The sequence below is a fragment of the Lonchura striata genome, chromosome Z, assembly GCF_050655825.1.
Source record: "Lonchura striata isolate lonStrDom1 chromosome Z, ASM5065582v1, whole genome shotgun sequence".
Classification (NCBI taxonomy): Eukaryota; Metazoa; Chordata; class Aves; order Passeriformes; family Estrildidae; genus Lonchura; species Lonchura striata.
Genome location: NC_140740.1, coordinates 68,475,698 through 68,495,863, shown reverse-complemented (window position 1 = coordinate 68,495,863; position 20,166 = coordinate 68,475,698). Strand labels below are relative to the sequence as shown.

The following is a 20,166-nucleotide window of genomic DNA, read 5'->3' as shown; positions in this document are numbered from 1 at the left end:
CTACATGTTTTACCTACTTGTGAAAGAAAGAAACTATATCACAAAGATATTGTTTCATAAAGAAACAAAAGCATCTCCCTCATATCTTAATTTTCACTTTCAAAATGAAATCTTAAACTGATTTTTCTTGGTAATATTAGATCTTGCTAAACACAATATTTTGGGTTTTTGTCATACAATATGGTCTCTGTGGGAAAGATATAAATACTAGAAAATACCTGCTTTTTATTTATTCAGGGGAAACAAAAAGAAAAAAAAAACAAACATGGCATAGCTCATGCTTTTAGTTCTTTCAGTGATTCAAACTACATTTATACCTCTTTGTCTTGCTTTCCCGTCTTAATAATTGCAATAGTATTTAGCTTTACTGGGATTTATTTCCCATAAGTAAATTCAAAGTAGGTATTATGATAACACAAATAAAAAAGGTTTTAATTTCCAAAACTTATTAAAAAAAAAAAAGAAAAAAATGTTTGAAGTTCAAATGAAAGACAATATCTGAATAAAACTAATCCCCAGGAGAATCCATGGCATCTGCCAGACTCTGTAAAGGTTTTATAAATGTTGTCTTCTGCAAAGTCGACTGCAAACATCATAAGGCCTTTGGTAAATATGTATACTAGCCTTTTTGTTTGAGCAGAAATATTGAGCTTCCTGCCATTATGATTATAAAATAGAGAAGATTATTTCAGATTTTTTTAAATATTTGATTAGTGGCATCTCTTTTTTTTTCTTGGGATCAAGTTTCAAATCACACACAGAATGAAGTGTTTGAAAATAGTAATAGAAGACTGGCAAAACAAACTATTTAGAAGTCATTCATGAGTAAACATACCTAAGCACTAATGCTGGAAAAGAAAAAAATTGGCTGTCTGATCCAAAATAACAGAATGACAAGGAAAAATTCTGCACTACAGGAAAATAATACTGTTTATATTGCATAATGTAAAATGTTTATCTCTTTGGCAGAGGCAAAATATCACATTTTGTGTGCCTACAATTGCCTACTGTTAACTGTATCAAATTAATTTTATCTGATGACTGTTTCAAGTATTGTGTTCCTAGTGTTTCCTTTTTTTTTTAAAGAACACCACAAAAAATCTAATAAAAAATCTGCAAAACAGCAGAGAACTTAAAATAAGCATAATTAGCTTTTGGGGGATCTTCTAAAGCATGTGCTACAGAGCTTATGCAAGCATCATCATTAAGAGAGAACTTTTACACTTACCTCTTTTTGCCTTTTTGCTGTTGTTGCCATATTACACATTGGAATTACAGATTACTGTTTGGACAAAAACTGTACTTTTCTTCATAACACATTACTAACCATTTATCTTTTAATCTGCTTTGAACATGGGGATTCAGTTGCAGACCTTCAAGTATGTCAAGGAAAGATTTTAATACAGATAAAATATTAGAATGCTTCACCTGACCTCCTGATATCCAAACTTCACAGAGATATTTCCATCAGTGTAAAATTTACAGAAGTGGAGTTTTGGCACTAACTAACACTAGGAAATGTCAGAAAACTTTTCAGTAACAATGTTCTGAATATTAAGAAAAGAGTGAATGAACAGTAGGAATTTTTACTGTAGACAAGCACTTGACCCCTGGCCTCAAGAACCAAACAATGCTGCAACATCTCTCTCTTCCAGACATGACGTAGAAGCCATCTGAGGGTAGCTACTTCACCTCTCATTTACTGACCTCAGACATGAATTACATACAAGAGGAGAAAAATGTTCCATCATGGTTTTTCTCTACATTTGTTTTGACACTATAAAAAAGATAATTGCATTAAAAACCAAGAGTTTCAGTTTAATTCAGAAATTGATCTTTAGTACCAACTGTTGATCCACACAGATTTACACATTACTGCCATCACACTATCAATCCTATGCAATGCATTAAAAGTAAATAATAAAACAATCAACAGAAACTCTGTAAAGCGATCATAACTGTAAAAGCTGAGATTAATCTTGTACGCAAGCTTATAACTTTGCTTTAAATTGCAAAACCGAGAAAGCTCAAACCCAAATGTATTACTTTTGAAATTATTTTTACATGGGTGATAAAGGTTGAAAAGTGAAAATAGCCCTTTGAGAAAGAGGCATAAGAAATTTGACAATAGATTTTTATACAGTTGAAGCATGATATGTATAATGAATTTAGTAACACTTGACATGTAAGTTTAGTAGATATCTTGAGCTATTTTCACTCTTATCATTTCATCTTTCCTGATGAAATTAATAAATTGGTGCATTGATCATTTTGAAAGGTGACTGGAATTCTTATATGGGCATCAGCAGATCACATGTAAAAGGAAGCTATGCAGGAGATACATTATTCATGATGTAGTTATAAAATCTCATATCCTAGAGCAGTGGTAACTGTCTATAGGCCTCTAAACATACATTTTACAAACGTACCACAACATTAAAACCTTGTGCTGAGTTTCCTGACATATATTACAAAGCATTTAGGTACTTGTCCCAGTTAGTTAATACACTGAAAGACTTCCTTTTGTCTTTTCAGAAAGGTAGGCTTACATTCTTCAGCTGAAAATATTGCTTATTTCCACTCTAAATACCTGGGTAGTATTGGCTGGATCTGCCCTCTGGGAGATTCAGTTGTTCTTTTCAGAAAATATAAGTGACCTGATTATTTTTTCTTTTCATTTCTCTTGTGCTATTTTGTGTAAAAAAAAGTGAAGTTATCTGCTGAGATCCCACGGCGCATGTAACCTTTGTAAATTGTTTTAGAAAGACTAACAAATTTTACTTTTGCCAGTGCAATGAACAGACATAAAAGTACCTAAAACAGAAGCCTTGTTAATTTTTCAGGACCTTAATATAAAAGCGATAAAGAGGTAGGATTTCTTAGTGACTTCTAAACACTCAAGGAGAAAAAAAGAATGATTCAAAGGCAAGAACATATATGTAAACTGGTGTTTTTCCACCTGTTTTTTTTACCACTAGTATAAGCCATATGTTGCATAGTCATTTTATGAGACTATAATTTGTATACATGTAATTTTATTTTTTCTTTAATATTTAAGTGGGATATAGATGTCTTTTACTCAGTTTTTAGCACATTTCAGGCTGAAATGTTCTCTTGTATTGCTTTGAAGGTCCAGTCAATTCAAAGCACATAAGTCATATTGGATAGCAATTACAAAACATTGTTCAAAAAAGTCTCACTGGTTCCAAGGTCTTAATTCAAAACCTTCCTCCAACTCTATACCTTCATCCACTATCTCTGTAAGATTTTGAGAACTGTCTGTGAATCCATTTCCTACCTCTCTCTCTTGTATGATAAAAACTTCCTTGATAGTTTTGTCCATCATTTGTCGCACACAATGAAGTATGCAAGGTATTACTACTAGTATCACTACTGAAACAGCTAACACATATAAACCTATTTTCCTTAGCTGAGGTGCAAAGCACCATTCTTGGAACAAATCATCTAAATATGATCCACCATCTTCTTTAATTTGAGCTGTCAAATCTTTCAGCTTTTGTATGCTTTTTGATGGATTCAGAATGATCTGACAGGTTCATACAACGCAATCCTCCAAATTCCTCACAACCGTGTCCATGTGCCAGTAAAAGAATCAGTTGCTTCTCTATTTTGAAGGGTAGCATGTCTAACACTGTTAACATCTGTCAGCATATCACTGATTGCAGCCAACATCCAACCCAATGTAATTGTTTCAATGCCACTGCTGAAGCCAGTTGGGGTAAAAACAAACCTGCTGAAACAGCATTCCAAGGCATGAAATCACTCTTACACTTCTCATCATAGTAATGAGCAGATCTTGTTCCCCTATGTTTCTTTTTAATGACCACTTTAGAAGTGAGCATTCCAATGCTACATGGGCCACCTTCCAGGCGTGATGGAATGCCCTTCCAAGCCCTATCTCCATAAATGAACCAATATCCTTTTGGAAATTGTTGTGGATATTGGGTCAGCCATGGAAAGGAAATCCCAACTTTCTCAATAATTACACCAAAAACTTGAATTCCTGTATGCAGAATAATGGGGAGTAACAGTGTACTTTGGAGGATCACGTTCTCACCAATCATTAGCTGTAAACATAAGGCAAAAATCCATTGTTAAAGAACCAAGGATTTCTAATTCTTGGGGTTCCGATACTGCCTTGGGATGTTTTTTGACCCAAATGCTCCAATTCAATACAGGATTGCCCCCACTGTCAATTTCAACAGGCTTATTGCTTTTTGACCAAGGGCAAATTCTTTACTGGTGCACTAGCTGGGCAGGTTGCGAAAGGCTTTTCTGGTTCTGAATTAGACAAGCGTATGGTACCTGAGCCTGCTGCCTTGGCTAAGGTCACCCAAGCATATGTTTTTGGTTGTTCCACAGGCAAATCTGCACTGCAAGAAGCAATTAAAATCACTGCATTTTGACACAAGTAGTGGTACCTCCTTACAGCCAATTACCCAGTCAAATGCTATTGGTACCTCAGTCATTCATTCCTCAGTCAACCATTCCTCAGATGGTTCCAGCTCAATACCCTCAGGTACAAGGTTTGAATTGGCCTCCTCATTCATGCACCTTTTAAATAATTTCTGTTATGAAAGTATTTCTACTGGAATTATCACTTTTTTTCAACGAAGACAAGATTTTTTTGATTCTAGGCAAAGCCAGCAACAAAATTTTAGGACTTTCAGTGCTTCCAGCTGTTGTTTCAGTAAATTATAATGAGGAGATAGTAATTTTAGCTCTTGCACTTAATGTTCCTATGGTTACACCACCAAAAACTCTTATAGCCATTGCATTTCTTTTACCCATGAATACACCCAAGCAAAAAACTTTCCAGAGAATTCAATTATGTCTGTGTCATTTAGTACCTCGGGTCCTGAGGTCTTTTGGGTGCAATGTGTGGGCCACAGCCAATCAAAATTGACTTGTAGCCTGACTCATCATGGTAAAACAATTTATATTACAGGTATGCCAGATACTGGTGAAGATGTCACTGTAATTTCTCACATATTTTGGACCAATGATTGGGATTGGTAACTCCTGCAGATTGGATTGGAGGTACTACTGTGTGTTTGCAAAGTGCATCCATGATTAACATTACAGTCCTGAAGGAAAAACAGTGACAGTGCATTCTTTGTTGTTCAGAAGCCTCTCACTGTCTGGGGAAGAGATGACCTGTCCCAGTGGGGAGCAAAACTGGAAGTAGGCCTCTGATGTAAACCACTTCAAAACCTGCCACTTTAAAGCTGAACTGGAAAACTGATCATCCTAGATGGATTGATCAATGGCCTTTAACAGAGAAGAAATTAAATATCCTTAAAAGATTGGTAAAGGAACAATTACAGTAAAGTCACATCACACCCACGAACAGTCCCTGGAATTCAACAGTATTCGTCATTCATAAGAAGACATCAGACTCCTGGAGGTTGCTTCATGTCCTGAGAAAGATCAATAAAGTGATTGAAGAAATGGGAACTCTTCAAACCCAGACCCGCCCCCCCAGAGGAGGACAAAGACCCTGCACCACTCAGAATTAAAGTCTCAGAACCAGGTATTCTGTTTTGATGCTCAAGAAAGTCTCTGTCATGATCACTCGGTTTGAAACTCTCCATTAAAGCTCTGTAGACAGTCATTCGTTTGACCAAAGTCTCTTTTATTTTTTAAGAGAGACTAGATTGTAAATTTTCCCGTTTACCTGGTCCCAAAAATCAAAGGTGAAAGCAGACTTCAAGTCTGTATTTTGAGTGTTCACCTTTACCCAGGTTAATAAGTTTTTAGTTTATGTTTTGAGATATCTGAATGTCCTTTATCCTGTAAAATTGTCTCAAGCCAGTAAAAGGCATGTTTTAGACAGATGGTTTCCCATCTCATTGCCCAGGAGCCCCTAAAGTTGCTACTTAGTACTTACAAGGATATCACCTACAGACGATGAAGAGGATGAACCATTCCTCCTATTAACAACCTGGGCCTCCAGCAACTGTGCTGTCCACAATCTTTATTTTTATTAGTCTAGTCTAACCATCCTCCTCACACGGGGCACCTTTTACCACTGGCTGGGGGCTATGTACAAGTCACGAATGGGATGGGACTGCTGTGGAACATGTCTCAAGCTGTTTATTTCTGTTTTGTCTCATTACATGTTTATGACAATGGGAAGATGCCAGCAGCTCACATCCAGGCAACAGACCAAGAACTTAATGTTACAACTTACTTTAAAAGCTTTATGACCAATCACACAAAGCAAAAGCATATTGCCAGTAGTTCTACCCAATCACTATAAGTACAAGTAACTTTGGTTAAAACAATGCTTGCTTATTTCGAATACAATACTTGCTTAAGTAATGTAAGCCTTAAGATACAATGCACAGAGCTCCATTATTAAGCTTAAAACTTCCTAATATCTCACTAGATATCCTTTTCTGCAACTTAGAGAATTATTCTACTCAAGCATTAATACACAGATCATTGTTCTATTTGTTCTTTCTTTCTACTTCTTGTATAATTTTTCTGCTGACAAATCTTATAGCTACTGCTTAGCTCTAATCCTGCTGTCTCTGAGGCCTGCCTTTTGCAACATACCCAAAACCCTCTGATTTTAAGGAATCCCACATTGTATATTTTGTTTTCACTTAGAAATGCCATTTACAGTTTACTATTATTTTAACTAAAATAAATAGAAAGGACTAAAAATATTTACAAATTCTATTTAGTTAAGAAACATGTAATATAGAAAAGAGTGAAAGAATCCAGAAATTGAAGAGAATACTAGGAAATCTGTTGTATGGAAAGACAGACAAAGAACTGGAAAATATTTACCTCTACAGACTCAAAGATAACTTAATTTACTCCATTCATTACTTGGATGTACATACATTGGATGTCACACCAGAATAGAGCAGCTGAAGTAGAGCATTGTTAATAATTCTGTTGGAAATCATATGAAAATCAAGGTTGTTGCATATTAACACTGAAATATGCTTTTTAAAGGACTTCAAAGCCTAAGGAATACAATTTTTATCTTGTTAAGGTACAGATTCTGAAGCATGATGATACAATAAATGCTGTCATATGATTTAATTAACACCAATTATAATAGAATCTGTTCAACTTTATTGATTAGTAATGCAGATTTAGTTACACTTCAATCAGAACAATCTTTTAATATGATTGTGTCAAAATTGTGGAGACTTAAGCAGTTCTAACTTCTTTTTGTATGAATCAATTTTTGTGTAATAGGTTTCTTTCTATTTTCTTAATTCTAATTCTTTTTCTTCAAGTTTATTTTAACATACAAGACTTAAAAAAATATCAGTCTGAAAGGCATCAATATAACAATATTTTTGTAATGTTTCTTAGGAAAAGGCAGTGTCATAAAGAAATGAATAATGTAAATTATTACTTGTGTTACAAAAATTAATACCTATTTGTTTAAATTTATTTTATTAACTGCATTATTACATAATAAATATTGAATTGACAACTTCAACATTTATTTTCAAATAATGAATATACTTATTCTCCTTTGCAGCCAAACACTTCTGCTGGCAATTCAGAAGAAAATAAATTAGTGAAGAGGTTTCCTAATCCAACTTTTTTGAAATGTTTCATTGACTTTGGACAATGATTTAGTTATATCAGAACAATAATAAAGTTGAAATGGAGAATTTTATGTCCATTTGTACATATTGCATGTCTAGGAATTTCTTAGTAATAATATTTTCAGATATCTAGATTAATTTAATTATAAGAAACAGATTTTATCCACATAATAAAGGGGTAAGCTTTAGAACAGACCAACAATCAGAATTTTTTGTGTCTACAAATGTCTGAAAAATTGATTTAAAACAATAAACAAAATAATTTTAAAATTAAAATATACCTGTTTCCAGACACTATAATTTAGACATTTTTCAAAGATACACATTATAGATAAGTCAGTTTTTAAGGGACTTTAATAATAGTCTGACTGGCTAAGAAATATTTAAAGTCAATGATAAATATTTATTACTTGACAGAACAGTACAGAATCAGTTGAAAAATAAATTTCAGTTCCCTCATTTTTATTTATCCAGAAAAAGACAAAGCTTTGTTTTCATAAGGAAGTTCATCATCGTGTTCTTTGATATCTGTTGTAGTGTGTTTTCATAGTTTTCTCCTGTTTTCCCCCTATGTGGTTGTTTTAGCCTACGTTATACCCTCCTACCCAGTTGCCTGTCATTCTCAAAGAGCTGCGTCTTCTGGCAGAATGTTCTTTACCCTTCCCTACCATACTGTCAGTCTTTTCTTGAGCCAACCTCCTGCTTGGAATTCGACTTCGGAAATCCCCTAAAACTCAAGGCCCCATTAGCCCCTGTGACCCAAATCCCCCCTCCATTTCCGTCATTGGACGATGCTTTTGTGAACCCTACCTTTTCCTCCTACCCAAGATATTCTCTATTGGTTAATAATATGTACCCTCCCAGAACCTCCTCCAGTTTTGAGGTGCAGCACTCCTGCCTTTTTTGTCTTTTGCTGCCAAATTCCCCAAAGTAATAAACCCTCTTTGACCCTATGCAAAAGGCCTGCCCTTGTCCTTGCCTCCTCAGAGCACAGACTGACAACCATAAAGTCTGTAGGGTAATTGCTCTAGTCGTACCTTGGGTCATTCTGCTACCAGAGTGTGATCTACTCTTGGCGCAGGCTGGGGTGGAAGAGCTAGTGCAGCTCTGGCTGATGTGTCAGATATACTAAGCTGTTTTTTTATAATTATCCTTGCAAATATTAAAGAATTTATATAGACTTAATTAAAAACAAATTTTAGTTTGTTAGTGTGCTTTGCATTTAAGTGCAGTCCAGGATTAACCTGGTGAGCTACAATTGTGCAAAAATTATCATTCTGCTAACATAATGTTAGCTTAATTCTGTAATCTCAGTTTGGTCTGAACTTGTTTTTTCTAATGGCACCTCTGCTGGCATGAAATAGTAGTCTGCAAGTTAGTGAATCTTTTTCACCTGGTAGTAGCAGTAAACATGATGCTTAAAGATGTGGATTAGTGGTGGAATTGGCATCATGGACTCAATGATCTAAAGACTTCAACATTTCTAACCTAAATGTTTGTGTGATTCTATTCTATGATTCTATGGACACAGCTGCAGTTTGTATCTTGAATGGGTATTTTACTGCATTTTGAATCAAAATATTTATTTTAGGACATAACACACACATCTTTCGGTTCAATATCCCTTTTCCCTCCTATTTTGTTAAAGTATGTTGCTAGTGTTGTTTGTAACCATACAAAGTCAACTGCATGCATAGTTTCTATCTGAAAATATCTTAATTTAGGAAAATATCAGTTCTCCATTTGATCTCTAAATGTGTTGTTCAGACACTGCACGTGCATGATTTAATTTTTGAAACATAAAAACTTTAAGGTTAGAAAATGACATTTTCCCTTCTTGTCTTGCTTCCTCCCATTAAAACATTATTTCTGACCATCTAGTGACATTATCAGGTTATAACTAGGAGTATTGAAGAACAGTTCCAGAATAAAAATACATTTATTTATTGAGTATGATACAAATAACTCAGTAGGCCTGAAAGCAGTGTAGCTACAAGATTGAAGATTGTATGCCAGATGTCTCTTAGAGTGCTCTGCAAACATGACTAAAAGTATACTGTATTCTCACAAAACACATCAAAGGAAAGGAAAAATGAAACTCATTAATTGAGGTAATAAAGATTTATGTTCAAGCAGTGAGGTGATGAAAATTAATACCACTGTGCTGAATGGAATGGAACTGTGACAATTGAAATGAATTGAAGATATACCTCAAGTGATTTCTGTGGCTTTAGGAGATTGCTTTTAAATTTGGGGAAATGAAAAATGAAAGGTTGTCCCAGGAGTCAGCACAGATGATCTTTTCCCCATATTGCTCATTCCTTTGCCGCCTTGCATCTTTTTCTGCGTGTGCAGTGAAACAAGACTCATTTTCCTGTCTAGAGACTTCTGTTTCTTTAGGGACTGGGATTAGTCTTTGTTCCAAATCTAAGTCCTAAACTTACCAGACCAAAGGCAAAATTCCAGGTGATAATTTTCTATTTTAAAACTGTAGGATTATAGTAACTTTACTTTTTCCGAACAAATTTATGGTATCTTTAACATATAGAAATAAGGATTAGCAGCCAGCATTATAATGCAGCATGGTAGATGTAGTCCATATTACTAACATTGCACAAATTTTGCTGTTGAATTACAGCATGATGGGCTCGTAAAAAAATAACTTTGCTGTTAGTCATTCCCTCCATATCAAGCAGTGAATATACTTCTGCTCAAGCTACACCATTGAGTCTCTGACATCTGAACCTGTTATTGGGAAAAAGCAAAATTATATAAAACAAAACAAAAAAAAAGTAAAACAATACAAAAATTGGGCAGGAAAATATTTCCACTTAAAGCTCATTAAGTATGCTACGTAATAGAGATATATGTAAATTGCATGTTAGGTCTATGTATTTTTTTTCACAGTAAGAAGCAACTTTCCAAGCGTTACAGAGAAAACAACTATTTCAGGCATAGATAAAGGATAAGCTCAGTGATTAATAGGTAGCTAAACACATACAATTTGTTTTTCCTAAGAATAACTCATCTGTTTTCAGTTGTCTTTTCTAGAGCAAAGTTACCTGAAGAAACAAAGTAATTTAAGAGTGTTGTCTGTTGCTTCTTAAATATTTGAGAGTAATTTACTAAGAAGTCTTCATGCTTAAGTTCAATGTACTCAATAAAATTGCACCTGTAAAAAACCTTAATTACTTACTTAAGTCTTACTTAAGTCTGCATAAACAGTGCAGTGGGATTGGCTTAGTATTTTAAAAATAAATGGGCAACAGATTTCTTTCACTGAAACTCAGTTTACAGTAACCAGTAGTTATGATTACAATGAAAATATACCGAGGACAAAGAATTTTTTAACTTACTCTTCTCCAAGGCACATCCTGTTGTTTTGTCTCAGGATAGAGATCTAAAAAAGATTAAGAAATATTTGATATTACTAGTAGTAATAGTCACTGTCAAATACCATGATTTCCTTTATACATATATTTTTATTTGTTGACAGGTGTAGTCAGAAAGAATTAAGATTTTGCAACACCTCATACATACATTAAGGAAAAATAAGCAAATGAAAACATAGATACACTCCTGCAGTTTTATTTTTCCTTCTATTAAATATGCGTCTGAAATTTCCTATGGGTCTCATTATCATAGAATCACAGATTGGTTTGGGTTGGCAGTCACCATAAAGATCTTTTAGTTCAAACTCCTCCACCATGGACAGGGTCACCTTCTGCCAGACCAGGTTGCTCAGATCCTGATCCAGCCTGGACTTGAATTCTATAAGGGATGGGGCAGCCACAACTCCTCTGGGCAAATTGTTCCAGTGCCTCACCACTCTTATAGAGAATTAAATTCTGCAAAGAATTTAATTTTTTATCATATCAGAGTGCATTTTAATTGCAATTTTCATAATTGAATTTTTAAATTATCTCATAAATGAAAGTCTACAATTATCCAGAATTCAGTATTTGTATTATGGGTCACAATTTCCAAATATATACCTTTGTAGTTCTTGAAACATATTTTCAGGCTTGAATTAGTTTGCAGATATAGTGAAAAACAATTAAATTAACTGATTTTCAGCCTGTATAAGCCATTATACTTATTATATATAATATATAAACAATTATACATAAATATTATATATTTTTTAAGCTTTTGGGGATTTTTATTATCTATTTTTGGTTAACTAGGACTCAAGTAATATTAATTAGATAACAATAATTGAGATAGTATTCCTCCTAGTGTTCCTCCATCTGAGTCCTTGATGTTGTTGCAACAAAAAACTAATCTGTAGAATTTTGGTACACTATTGCATAATTTTGAAATATTCATAATAAAGGATGAAAGCTTAACCAGATTGATCTGAAAATTGACATTATATTAACCAGGGATTTGACTGCATGTAATAATTATACTAACATTTCTAATGTGTATATCTTAAGATATTAGTTTTTTGAAGAGGGAAAAGTTAAAAAGCCCTATTCCTCAATTTTTCCAACCAATTTTTCTGTCAGTATTCACCCCTAGAATATGCACCTCTAGTATAAAAGCTGTATAGGCAATGTTCATGGAAGTATTCAAAATGCTTCTGTTCAGAAAAAACTTACGGTGGTTACAAGTATAAAGGGCTGTAAGGTTTAAGAATAACAACATGGTTTACTGATAAAGCATGGTTTACTGATAAATATCTATAATGGAGGACATAAGAAAGAGTACAACATATTTTGGGAGAATTCCTTAATTTTTCTTTAGGGGGAGAGCATATCCTTGAAGTGAAAGGAAAGGTTACTGAATTATTTAGATTCAGAAGTGCATTTGTTTTAAATTAAACATCAGTGAAAACAAGTATGTCTATTTCAAAGTGTGTAATTCATAACATCTGAAAATCCCCACATTTGTAACCAGCAAGAGTTTCTTTCACATGGCAAATTCCTAACTTCAGGATGTCATTCTCAAGCTAAAAATATGCAACAATACCAAATAGTTATTCGTCAAAGAAAACCAGTTGCATCCTGCAATGGCTCATCACCAAGGTGAAGTATATTTTGCTGCCAAGTCACATGTTTCTTTGTGAAACACGTACTTCCTTCTGCCACCCTTCCTCATCCACTCCTCAAAGTACCAATTTTCCTCTTGTGTTCCTTTATCACTTAAAATCAGAGGTAGTGGGCAAGAGTCTTTCCAGACTTAGTCACTGGCTTCCAGTAACAGTTCAACCTTCTATACCATGTGTCAGTTTCCCTAGATCTGAAGATGGTTTATGTTTTGTGTGAAAGACTAATGTTTATAAAAAAATATAAAATAAATAATTAGTGTTAAGAAAACTGCCAGGAATTGAAGAAAAAAAAAAGGCTATGCACTGAACCTAAACAGACATCAAGGATGTATTTTGAGATTTTATTAATCTGTTCAGAACACAAATAGGTTTCTTGGACAGTGATATTTGGCCACTGTGAATTAATTCCTTCTTCTCTTATTTACATTAGTATCAATTGAAAATAAGGACACTGAAGTTTATACGGTACAATTATAAACTGTGAATGAAGACAATGTTGGGATGTCAACCTTCTTAATACCTCAACAGATGAGAACCTTACTTCTGACTTCACTTGATAAAGCCTTAGACTGTGAATGAGCTACTTCATATTCATGCTCCTTTCATGTTGTCTGAGACAAAAAACCACAAAACACAGAAGGGAAGAGCAGTTTTGTTCTTTAAAAAGCTATCAGTATTTTGGGTGATTACAATTTTTTTGTAAGAATTTTCTTTGAATAGCACATTTTTCATCTTCTGAACTCCAAGGCTTGGTACTTTCTCACTGTATGTCCATGATGTATTTCATGTAGAAAAGGGGAAAAAACCCTCTTCTGGACAGTATATTGCTGTACTCAGGAATTTTTTCTGGTTTTGTTGTTTTTGTTTTTTGTTTTGTTTGTTTGTTTGTTAATATATTTTCTTGATTATGTTATTAAGGATGCCTAAGCCCTAAGACTTGTGAAAGGCATTTCAGTATGTTGAATTTAGGTGTAGATTTACCAAAACCCTTGATCATCTAAATGTGATTTCTAAAGGGACCTAGAGGTTATCTGTTCAGGTGCTTTTCCAAGAAGCTAACTACTTCAAAAATTCAGTCTGTAAGTCTTATCTCAGAGTTTAAAATTAAAGAGGTGATGCAACAACTAGACAGATGCACCAACAGTTATTCTGAGATTATTATGGAGGCATCTTGATCAAAAGTATTTGATCCTTTTGGGACTGGGACTGAGGGGAGACATAGGGTATCTGCTATTGCAACTATGATGATGTATATGTGAATATTACTCCTATGGTTATAAAACCAATGCATAAATAATAATTTTATTTACAGAATGGTATGATAAAAGTTGCAGCGGGAGGCCTTTATTCTGACTCTGACTGTTGTGCCAATCCTAAAGAGTTAGTCAGTCGTATGAAATATTTGCTATTTGAGACAAAGAGGAAATAAACAGTGGTAAAATGGGAAAAAAAAAATCTATCAAAATTAAACCTCTCTTGAAAATACATTCAATTATTGTCAAAAGACTTGAAGTATTTAATATTTAATGTACAAATATTTGATTTATATTGCTTTGTTGGAAATTTCCAGCTAAGAAATGTGTGGTAGTTAATTTTCTTGATCTCCATCTAGAATTTTCTCTGCAAAGGCCAGCCAATTAGGGAATACCTAATTGCTTGCAACATCTTGTCAATTATAGGCAAATAGACACATTGGAAAAGCAAGAGGATTCAGAATGGGGAAAGCAAACTAAAGGATTATTTTTGTACCAAGATCCTTCTATATGGGAAGAAGTAAGTGATATTTTTTATAAGCTATTGCTAAATAGAAATATGAATTATGCTATTTCAGCATAAATTTAGACATGTGCTCCTTAAATATGATATTAGTGCAGTGGTGAGTAAGCCTGCTAGAGAATGCAGTTAGGGCCCAAATCACTGAGATTATGCCCTTTTTGTTTGTGAAGAGTTCTTTTACCATAAGGAAGCAAAAAATTTAAGCAACAGTGAATCTGCATGCTCATGCTGTACTTTACTACAATTCTGCTCTTATACATATGATACAGAGGTATTAATCGTTATACTGATAATGACTCAATAAATGCAGTAACTCTTCATCGTATACATTATACAACATACTTTGTGAAAGTGCTTTTTAACATTATTCTTTCAAAATCCCTGAAGGACTCTATTACTGCCAAAAATAGTAGTTATAGTGATGTTTTAATCAGCTAAACAGCTAATTCTATCTAGCACATCCTAATCAGATCTGTCGCTATCTCAAACCCTTTGAGCCTCACTTTGGGTGCTGAAAAAGGACTGTCATAGTTTAACCCCAGTCAACAGCTAAGCCCCACATAGCCACTTGCTCAATCCCCTACCAATGGGGAGAGAACCTGAAAAGTAAAAGGTAGGTAAGCAGGGAAACAAAAAAGTTGTGCACACAAGCAAAGCAAAACAAGGAATTAATTCACAGCTACCCATGGGCATGCAGGTGTTCAGTTATCTCCAGGAGAACAGGGTTCATCATGTGCAGAATTACTTGGAAAGACAAATATCATCTTTCCAAATATTCCACTCTCCCTCCTTCTTCCGCCCACTTTATATACTAGCATGGTGCCACAGGGTCTGGAATATCCCTTTGATCAGCAGGGGTCACCTGTCCCAGTTGTGTCTCTTCCCACCCTCCCAAGAACCCCCAGTATCCTCACCAGTGTGGCAATAAAAGAGGCAGAAATGTTTTAATTCTGTGCAAGTCCTGCTCAGCAAACAACAAAAAGATCTTTATATTATCAACCCTGCATTCAGCACAATTCAAAACCAGCCAATTGTAGCCATAATCATACCATATTATCAGACAGTAGCTCTGATTTCAGCATGTCACATCACTATATTATTATATGGATGGGAAGATAAGATTAATCTTTGATTTCTGCTTAATTTTTATCAGAGAAAATGTTTTCTGTGCAATATATGTAGCATTGAATAACATGGAAGCATTATTTCTACAGATATCTCATTAATATTTATGCATCTGCTTTATAATTTTTTTCTCTATTACACTTATTTTATGCTTTTCCTTATGCAAATCTGCTGTGTAGGCACAACAAAAATATGTGCAGCATGCTCAGACAGCACTGTTCATCCAATAGGCAAATTAAAGCTATGTGATTTGCTGTCCCAGATTGAAAAAAGCAAGATGTACTATATTTGCCATCTGTATGGCAGTTGTTTCATGATAAGTGGGCAGTTGTTGCTTATCTTTTCCACAATCAATTCTCCCTCCAGGGAGACAACTACTGATAAGGGGCCACTGAAAGTCACTGCATGACTGGTAAGAACATCCACTGTGAGATGCTCTGCCCAGAGGGAGGAGCTAAGCATTCTTACCTGTATCTATAGTCTTGAGCTTTTTCTGTGTTGGATTTTCCCAGAGGAAAAACTATCTCTTTCACTGCCTCTTCAGAGGAAGACTGAACCCTTTTCTACAAGATCACTAATCCAACAGAACCACACCTGCCACTCCAGGAGGACTGCAGACACAATTCCAATTGGACTGCTATCAACACCCTATCCAACAGGGTGTCAGCTTGTATTCTGACTCTGTCAGTATGTTTAAGTTCACTGCATTGTTTATCTTTTTCTTTTCTTCCCTAATAAAGAACTGTTATTCCTGCTCCCATATTTTTGCCTAAGAACTCCCCTTAATTTCAAATTTATAACAATTCAGAAGAAAGGGGTCTACATTTTTTCATTCCAGGGGAGGGTCCTGCCTTCCTTAGCAGAGACCTGTCTTTCCAAACCAAAACATTTACCCTGTGATTTTCACCATAGTAAACTCATATCTAAGTTCTACTACTACTGATTTCATCACCTATCTTTTTAAGTCTGGATCTCAGATCATAACATCTCCAAGAGCTGCACAGCATACCTAACGACTAGCATAGTACTAGAAGCAATATCCCCATCTGTTATCAGCTTGTTTATCTCACTTTTAGATTTTTGTGAACACTGCCCCAAATAAATACTTAATACTACCTAAGGAAGGTTGTTAATTAGTGCTAAAACTTACAAAAAATCCAAACCAAGTGAAGCCAAGCAAACCAAACCAACCAACTAACCAACCAAAGAAGAAAAGCAAAAAAAAACACCTCCCATCTTTCTTTTAGTTTTACCATTTTCTGTGTATGTCGAAGATACACCATGCCTAAGTAGAGATACTTCATCTAATTCATTCATGCTAGGCATGACTTTGTCCTCTCAAAAAAACCCTATCACTGAAAGCCTCACTTTTATTCTTCTCTCCTCTACCCTTTCTTTCCAGTTAATCATAACCAGTTAAGTTTTGTGTCTTTCACCAGTCTCCCAAATTTGATTAAAAAACTGTGTAACTATGGTATCTTCAACACCAAAAGCATGGCCATTTTTTTGAAATTGCATATTTTTGGCTTATGTACATTTACAATTTTCACTGAGTAACTTGACAGCAATGGAGTTTGCACTCTATTTGAACACCCCTGACAATGTAGAGAACATTAAAAATGTTTTTCCTGCTAACCAGTTATCTTTTCTGGTTCTAATTTTAGTGTTATTTCTTTCTGAGGAAGTATCTCAGAAACCCCACTCTCAGTCCTCTAAAGGAAATGGAATTTTCTTCCCCATATCTTAGCTGCAAATGCTTTCTTTCTTGTAGAATTGTAGATTGAATAGTGATAATTTTCAAATATGTTTTTTTCTCTGCCTGAATCTTGAGACACTGCTAATATCAGTGGGATAAGAAGTTTGTCTTGTTTGGCACAGTTTACACAGAGGAAACAGAGGAACCCCTTAAAGAAGATGAAATAAAGTTAATTCTTTATAATAATGAACTTTAAAAAAATATGTTAAGAAACTTTTTTACTTGAAGGAACATATAGTAAAAAGCTGACTAAAATAGTTTGCTTCAACAAACAAAAGTGGTAATATGAGTAAATGACAGAGATGAAAAAGCTCTCAAATATGCTCTCTCCCACACACAGCATAATACCCTGCTGTTGCAAGGAAAGGATAACCTTCTATCCAGTGCTTGCTTTTCATGCCATATAATTTTATAAAGCTACTCTTTAAGAGATGTTTCTGAGCCAGCAGACTGACTTTGAGTTCATGACTCTTTCAGAACCCAACTTACAAGACCCAAAAGGACAGATCTGCTTTTTGTTGTCAAATTCTGTGCAAAATGGAACAGTTTGTATAGGGAAGACTGAGCAGAACCTCGGTCCACAGTAATCAGTATCTCTTTTTCCTCCCACTGAAAACAAAACAGCTAGTCTTACAAGTTTAATTAGAAGTTATAGAGAGCTGGACAGCTTCATTGTATCAGGAATTAATATTCTCTACCTTGATATAGATGGAACAGCATGGAAGTGCAATTGTCATTGCTAGCTGTTAGTACAAAAAAGTGCCATAAATAGGAGAAACGTCTCAGGAATTTTTGGGGAAAAGCTCAAAGCAAAAAATTGAAGATACTGATCTACATCAGTTGGAAAGACATTAAAACATCAGAGAAAGTCCAGGGTAAAAACACATTTTTTCTTATCATTGTAAGAAAAGTCCAGTTACGGGCAGTTTCTTAGTGCAGCATTCATGAATTTTACTGCTTAGCTCTCTACACAAATATGCAGAGCACATAAAAGAAGTATTCATATATTCTAGAGTCAGATTTCAGCATTCAAAATTTAAAGTCACTTACTGAAAACTGGTACAACAAAAGCATATTAAGAGGCATGTGACTAAGAGCCTACTGAGGTAGTTCCCAGCCTGTGCTAGGACCCAGCATCCAAATTTTGCATAGTTCAATGCTTTTAACTGAAATTAGGTCCTATCTGTCACTCTGTATTCAATCCTCACTAACAGTTGTATTATATTTTGTGCACTTCTGAAGCAGATCTTTCACTTCAGTTTCATCCAGAAGGCACCTTTTTGTAGTCCTAGGACACTAAGTGAAGCATGGTCAGTGGAAGAAGATTCACTTAAAAAGCCTGGTCCAAACTCTAATAACAGTGTGAATATGGTGTTTTTAAAAGAGATTTTTACTGTAACCCACTTTAGTTGTAAATCTTAAAGCAAACAAAGACAATTTTACATTTGTGGATGATGTAAATAAAAATGAAAGACAAATAGAGGAGATCTTGATTTCAAGATGCAGTTGCTTGAGCAAATAATATTTCTAGAATGCTACTATTTCTGAAATGCTCAGTATACACTTTAAAAAACTTCTGCATTTGAAGCAAGCTGTAAAACTATCTGTGATATTTGTGATGTCAACAGATGATGTGATATAGAAAATATTTAATACAGAGAACAGTCAACAACAGGTGGATTTTTAGAGAGACCTACATGAATTTTTTAGTAAGATAAGAAAACATTAGCTGTCATTTTCTTAAAACAAAATTATGGTGAAAAAAATGTAAATACATTAAAATATTTTAATCAGCCACCTATTAGCATATTTCTCCACTTTGGTGGATTTATTTCTGTTTTTCAAATGAAAAGAAAACTCCAAAGGAATTATAGGATAGTAAAGACAGAAACTATTTAAACTTCTAACATGCAGCCAGATATTTCTTGGAGAAATTTGAGATATGCAAAATTTCTCAGTTTATTAATTTTTCTGACCAGGTCTACTTTAGATCTTCATAATCCATTTATAATAAAACCAGAAAGTATTTACTTGCTGTACAGTACTGACCACTACAGCTGAATTAAAGTGTCTCTAGCAAGGAGTTAAATATTTGTATATATTGTTTCCTTTTCATATCTTATATGATACAGGAAAATATATATCACAAGAACAGTAGTTCTTGTCCTGTGTGATATAAGTACACTTGTGTATAAAATTTATTTTCTAATATGTTCCATAAGATTGAAATCTTCTTTATTTTTGCTATTTGCCTTTCAACAAGGCTTGTTAGATCACTGAATCATGACAAATTAATCTTTACATATTAGGACATTCAGTTCACTCTGATGAACTAACAAATTAAAATGTAATATAAAATGATGACACTGAGAGTAGAAGGGACAGTCCTTTTGATGTCAGGAAAGAATTCATCATTAGGCCAAGATGCACCCTTCAATTAAAACATTACCACACTGATAATGTTGAATGAAATGCAGTTTTGAGGAATTCAGTGAAATAACACTAAAATGACAGAAGTTATCACACATTTTTTGTCCTGAAGCAGCCATATTTCATTACAGAAAACTGAATGTTAGAAAGCAATCTTGTGTGTTTTCCCATCCTTGTCTCAGGCTAAGGCAATTATTAGTCTGAGAGTTTCCCTCTTTCTCTCCCCCCTTGCCTTTCTTTTTTTAACTGTGCTTACCCAAGAGGAAAATGAACCATGGTACTTATCAGCATAATGCATACATCAATGATACCAAAGGCAACTTTCCGTGGCTGAAGCCATAGGTTATCTGCAAATCCATTAGAGATTAAAAAGAAAAAAATAAAAATAAATATCTGTGAATCTAGGCTATAGCTGAGTGATAAGT

General features: G+C 34.4%; 1 protein-coding gene across 30 annotated transcripts in view; it reads right to left on the bottom strand.

Annotated features, from left to right (window-relative positions):
- Positions 1 to 20,166, bottom strand: part of PTPRD (protein tyrosine phosphatase receptor type D) — a 1,154,377-nt gene that overhangs the window by 779,146 nt on the left and 355,065 nt on the right. For all 30 annotated transcript variants that reach the window (XM_085567659.1, XM_085567666.1, XM_085567665.1 and 27 more), the window contains one exon: positions 10,958 to 11,001. The gene's annotated coding sequence lies outside the window, so the exon portion shown is untranslated. The remainder of the gene's footprint in view (positions 1 to 10,957; positions 11,002 to 20,166) is intronic.